Genomic DNA, 6,752 nt, shown 5'->3' on the forward strand with positions numbered 1-6,752 from the left:
CATTGCCCTTATTAGCAAAGGTAAAAAAAAATAAGTCTGTCATCCTACTTACCTTAATACTTTAAGTCCTTTAGTCCGTCTGGAATGGTCCCTCTGTCTAACAGTAGCGCGCGTAGCGTCTCTATACTAGAGTGTAAATCTATACACTAGCGCGTCTACAGTCGACGGCGGCTGAGTCTAACCCTATACTCTAGCGCGTCTTGTGGCAGGATTTGCGAATTTTAATAGGTATTTTGAACGTACAAACACACTTCCGGATACATATGCACGCACACACATACATGGAAGCCCAAAGCGCAGAGGACGGAAAGGACGCAAGAATGCCCATATACGGGAAACAGCAATGTTACCAAAAAACCCCTCAGAGACAATGGATGGTTGATGTCGCAAGACTCTGTCATGAGACTGAGTTCCTCTGGAAAAAACCCAAGAAACTGTATTGGAACAATGTAACCCAGTTCTGTATAAATATGACTGCATTTCGACTGTACGTTGCTGCATTTTTGATTTTGATGTCGATTGCATCCCTAGAGAGAAATCAAATCTCTTCTAGTATAATCCTGGCTGAATTTCTTTTGGTTTGAACTGCTCTGCTATAATATTGTAACTTGATAAATCTCGGATGGGAACGAGTTCATATTTACTTGAAATTGCTTGAACTGCTGATAAGGTAATTAGTCTTTGTAATATTCACTCATACAGGACTGCCCTGTTGAGATTGAATAAGCTGAAGTTTTATATCCTGTAACATTTACTTTTTGATTTGCTACAAGTATTAATTTTTGTACTACCAGTGTTTTAATCTTTTGTATAAATAAACTTTTATTTCTAAAGACAATCACTGTTAAGTCTTACTTCAGCTTTTACAAACAGTTCTAAGAGCAAAAGACAGAGCAATACATTAATCCTTATTAATCGAAGATAACAAGGGTTCCAAGAGCGATTCGGCTGGAAGGTAAGCATGAATTTAATTCATATGTCTGGTTAGTAATGTCTATTATTGTTTCCTTGGGAGTGTAGGGACTACACCTAGATTTACTGGTATAAATGATAAACAAGCAAGTTGAGGGAATAATTCCTATTCTGACCTGACAGCAAAAGATCACCTAGACACAGTGATACTAGGGGTTAATCAGGAACGTGAGAGCAATACCAGATCTCACCACAGTCTACACATCGACGGCGGCTGAGTCTAACCCTATACTCTAGCGCGTCTACAGTCGACGGCGGCTGAGTCTAACCCTATACTCTAGCGCGTCTACACATCGACGGCGGCTGAGTCTAACCCTATACTCTAGCGCGTCTACAGTCGACGGCGGCTGAGTCTAACCGCTACACTCTAGCGCGTCTACAGTCGATGGCGGCTGAGTCTAAACCTATACTCTAGCGCGTCTACAGTCGACGGCGGCTGAGTGTAACCCTATACTCTAGCGTGTCTACAGTCGACGGCGGCTGAGTCTAACCGCTATACTCTAGCGCGTCTACAGTCGACGGCGGCTGAGTCTAACCCTATACTCTAGCGCGTCTACAGTCGACGGCGGCTGAGTCTAACCCTATACTCTAGCGCGTCTACAGTCGACGGCGGCTGAGTCTAACCATATACTCTAGCGCGTCTACAGTCGACGGCGGCTGAGTCTAACCCTATACTCTAGCGCGTCTACAGTCGACGACGGCTGAGTCTAACCCTATACTCTAGCGCGTCTACACATCGACGACGGCTGAGTCTAACCCTACTCTACAGTCAATGACGGCTGAGTCTAATCCTATACTCTAGCGCGTCTACACATCTACGACGGCTGAGTCTAACCCTATACTCTAGCGCGTCCACAGTCGACGACGGCTGAGTCTAACCGCTATACTCTAGCGCGTCTACAGTCGACGGCGGCGGATATTAACATGCCTAAGACTTTTGCACAGTACTGTGTGTATATATATATATATATATATAGTCACTTTTGCTTCAATGTTCTATTATTATATAACAATGTTTCTATTTACTTTACTTCTTGAACTTTTTCAAAAAACACCAGCTTTTCACTGAAAATCGCAGATACTATTGTAATAAATTGCTATAACTTGCTTGGGGATTGTTACATGTAGACACAATTTAATCTGGAAATCTAGAATATCCAAGTATAACTTTCTAAAGGAACAAATCCAAACTTCAGGAGTTTTTTTTTTGAGTTGAGTAAAAAAGTAAAAAAAAAATAAAAAAAAACATTTGCTGCTGTTTTTCTTAAATCTGGTAAATTAATCCATTCTAAGACAAAATTTAAATTAGCTAGATTGAAACTTCAAGTTCTCCTGGTTAAAATGATATATAGCACTTGATGCTGACTGCTATGGGCTAGAAAAACAAAGAAAAGAATTGGCGAGTCATGTGCCCCAAAAATGTTCTAGGTCTTTAAGGGTTAATGCAGAATTTTAATGTTCCTGTTTAGGCCAGTTTAAGTTGGCAGCTCTGTTTTTTTTCTTATCTTATCATCATCTATCACATGTTAGAAAACACAATTTAAAAAAACATTAACACTTTACTTCTTTGGCGAGTGTGTGAATTTGCATGTATGTGGCAGTAGGGCCTAATCTGACACGTTTTATGTGTTGCAGCTATTCCCTCATTTAAAAATACCACAAATCTTCCTCCCAAACTTAAAGGAACACGCCGACTTTAGCTTATTCACCGTATCCCCCAGAGTTAGATAAGTCCACATACCCTTCTCATCTCCGTGCGTGCCGTATCTCTGTCTGACTCACCCACCGCTAGCCTAGCTTAGCACAAAGACTGGAGGTAAACGGCTCCAGCTAGCATACTGCTCCCAATAAGTGACAAAATAACACCAACATTTTCCGATTTACATGTTGCGATTTGCATAGTCACAGCGTGTACAAATAACAAGGTCACATGAAACACAGCCATCTTCTAACCGTATACATACTGGGAACTATATTCTCAGAAGGCGAAGCACTGCTACTTCTGCGGAGTGATTTACTCCAACTCTGCTCCTCACCACGGGGCTTCTCAGGCGCGCCAAGCAAATCACTCCGCCCAAGTAGCAGTGCTAAATAGGAAAATGTTGGCATTATTTTGTCACTTATTGGGAGCAGTATGCTAGCTGGAGCCGTTTACCTCCAGTCTTTGTGCTAAGCTAGGCTAGCGGTGGGTGCGTCAGACAGAGTTACGTCACGCACGGAGATGAAAAGGTTATGTATGGACTAGGGCTGTCAAAGTTAACGCGTTAACGCAAAATCATATTAACCCTCTGAGGTCTGAGGGTTTTTTGGGGCACTTGAGATGTTCTGACATGCCCTGACATTTGTGCTTTTTTCAGTTATTTATAAACATGTTAAACTTGTTGACAGTATTGTACAGTAACTGATTTTCTCATGTTTCTCTAAGTTTGTATTTCCTTGATTTCCATGTGTTTTATTTCCTTGATTCAATAATGTAGTAGTACTAAATATCATTCTGACATTGAACCAAGTATTATGCTGCTATTCATAAAAAGTAAAAAAAAAAAAAAGAAAAGAAAAGAAAAAGAAAACTGGCCAGTAGCAATGTTTAATTAGTTGACCAAAGCCAAAATTTTGAGACTTGGCAAATGTTCATTTTGAGCTCTTTTTGCTAGTATCAGAGGACTGGTTTTATTAAGGTTTAATGTATTGCATCATAAGCCAGAAACAACATGTTAGAATTGTCAGTGATTCTTACCATTCTGTTTCTGGTTTTATGAATGCCGAAATTACTAAATAAATGTTAACAGCATGATAGCATACAACTGCATTTCTCGTCTGTCACCACCTTATCCTACTTCTAGCAATGACAGAAATAAGTTATTGATATGCTGATTCTGTGATCCTTGTACTTGTACTTGTAGATTTAGCACAGTATGCAATTAATAACAACATATTTAGTATTCATTTCCACTTTTCGAATATTTTCTTCTTTTGTATTTAAAATAAATGTCTCTCCGGGAAAATATAGCCCACCTTACTCTCCACACCACTGATCCAGTTATCAAAGGCTAAATCAGACAATGGAGGGGTTCACCAACAAGGCAGGCTATTTGCACTTAGTGTGAATAGACACTCCAAAATAGTAATTATAATTATAAAATAAAACATTATACCAGTTATCCCAAGCTTATTAAACCAACAGTATTTTTTTTTAATTGCTTGCACACTAAAAGTGGTACTTAAAGGGATAGTTCACCCAAAAATGAAAATTCTGCCATCATTTGGTTGTTCATTCTGCACAAGTTGTTTCAAACCTGTATGAATTTCTTTTTTCTGCTGAACACAAAAGAAGATATTTTGAAAAATGTCGGTAACCAAACATTTGATGGACCCCAATGACTTTCATAGTAGGAAAAAAAATATACTATGGAAGTCAATGGGGTCCATCAACTGTTTACAGACATTTTTCAAAATATCTTCTTTTGTGTTCAGCAGAAAAATGAAATTCATACAGGTTTGAAACAACTTGAAGGTGAGTAAATGATGGCAGAATTTTCATTTTTGGGTGAACTATCCCTTTAATGTGCCACTCTTACCTGGTTCCAAGGTGGGGCAGAGGGTGCGTGGGAAGGCTTGGTGGTGTCCCCGAGCCGCACACTACTGCCCGCTGGTGATGGAAGAGGGGGATAGGAGTGGCAAGGCATGGGAGTATCACTCACTGCAATCCATGCCCTCTTGTGACCCAGAGATGGAAGAAATTGCTCTTTTATTGAAAATGTGGGTACCTGCTGGACTCCGAGGAGCCAGTGGCGGAACAGAAACAAAACAAAACTAAAGATTCTCCACCCGGTCCTCCTCCGGGGGAGGGAGAGGTGCGGACACTATATCCCAAAGAGCAACTTCCTCCATCGCTGGGTCGCCCGTCTCAGGGCAGCTTGCCCTTACGCTTGCCGCCAGATTTAGCGGGGGCCTGGACGGGCTGGGCGCTCCTCTTGCGACTGGCCACCTGCTGCCTGGGTGGAGGCTGCTGCTTAGGCTGAGCAGGGGTGGAGGCGGCCGCAGGGTGGCGCCCTCGGCGACGAGCAGACGGAGGCCCCGCCGATGACTGGGTGGAGGCAGCAACTGGTTGTCGGGGCAGGATGTGCTTAATCACCTCCGTCTGCTTCTGTGCTGCGGAAAACTGCTGGGCAAAGTTTTCCACAGCGTTGCCGCAGAGGCCGGCCTTCAGCCACATGTGTCACTCCTGGACCACTAACGTGGACATCGCCTGACCCAGGGAGCATGCAGTGACTTTCGTCGCCCGGAGGGCGAGGTCAGACGCTGTACGCATTTCCTGCATAACCCCTGGGTCGGAACTACCCTCGTGCAATTCCTTGAGCGCCTTGGCCTGGTAGACCTGCAGGAGCGGCATGTCATGCAGGGCGGAGCCAGATTCTCCACAGGCTGAGTAAGCCTTGTCCACGAGAACAGATGAGAACTTACACGCCCAGGAGGGGAGGCATGGATTTCCCCGCCAGGAGGTAGCGGTCCTGGGACACAGCTACATCGCCACAGACCGCTCCACCGGGGGGATCCCCACGTAACCCTTCGCCACTCCGCCGTAGAGGGTAGTGAGGGAGGAAGACGCACCAGAACTGTTTCGGGCAGAAAAAGGTGCCGTCCATGCTCTGGTAACCTCTTCATGTACTTCCGGAAAGAAGGGCACTGGGGCGGGGCGCTGAGAACCAGTACGGGCCTCCCCGAGATACCAATCATCCAGCCGCGAAGGTTCGGGACACGGTGGAGGGTTCCACTCGAGCCCAACACTTGCGGCGGCCCGGGAAAGCATAGCCGTGAGCTAATGCCCAAAGGAGGCAGCGCAGCCGAGTCTTCATCCCCAGTGGACATTAGCTCACCCTCCGATGCAGTGATCTACATTTGATCATCTGGTGGAGCTCCAAAAGAAATGACTGGGGCCGCCGTGGGCGGTCCAGCGCACTCTCTTGGGGGCTCCACGGGTGGCGTTACAGAGGAGTGAGGGGCCCGAGAAGACTGCCTCGGCGGATTATCTCTCACTGTGATTCTCAGGTCACCAGGGCTATTAACCGAAGTAGGCTTCTTCTGCTGGGCAGAAGAAGCGCTAGATCAGGGAATCAGCGAAGGGGCTCCACCTCTTTCGAGGAAATGGAGTCTCGACCGTAACGCGCGATGGTCATGTTCCCGCAATGAGAACATGATTCATCCATGAGCGCCATTTCAGCGTGCCTATAGCCCAAGCACGTGATACAGCGATCATGCCCGTCAGCCGGAGTCAAACATTGACCGCATCCAGAAACACACGATCTGAATGACATCTTGAAAAAGACGCAGACAGATCGTGTTAGCTCTCTTAGAAGTGCTCTGAGGTGCTGAAACGCACAGGGAGATAGCCGTGGCTACACACCAGGAATGCAACCCAGTGTGAGCACTGACTCTCAATCGTCACGCCCACTGAACCGACAAAGCTGTAAAAACAGCTGTTTATGCTGAGAGAGAAGACGCAGAGAGATCGCGATCCTCGCTGTCAGCGCCGTCACACCAACACCATGAAGCAGAGTTTCTTCTTTGCAGAGACTCGAAGACACTCAGTAGATCTTGCAGGAGATAAGAACAGCATACACCGTCTGGCTCCGAAACGAAAGACAAGGATACGAACGCACCTGCTGCTTGTTTTATGCTCGCGCAATTATCGCATGCCAATGTGCATTGGCTCATTAGTTTCACTCGAAGTAGATAGGCTCTCGCAAGCGATCCACATTTGTCAGAATAACTTCTGACTC

General features: G+C 45.2%; 1 long non-coding RNA gene across 1 annotated transcript; it reads left to right on the forward strand.

Moving 5' to 3' along the window:
- Nucleotides 1-206: 206 nt before the first annotated feature.
- Nucleotides 207-838, forward strand: LOC309503589. The gene is made up of 2 exons (XR_014207760.1): nucleotides 207-487; nucleotides 534-838. It is a non-coding gene; the product is annotated as an uncharacterized lncRNA (long non-coding RNA).
- Nucleotides 839-6,752: the final 5,914 nt, after the last annotated feature.

This window comes from Leuciscus leuciscus, assembly GCF_965113295.1.
Source record: "Leuciscus leuciscus genome assembly, chromosome: 7".
Classification (NCBI taxonomy): Eukaryota; Metazoa; Chordata; class Actinopteri; order Cypriniformes; family Leuciscidae; genus Leuciscus; species Leuciscus leuciscus.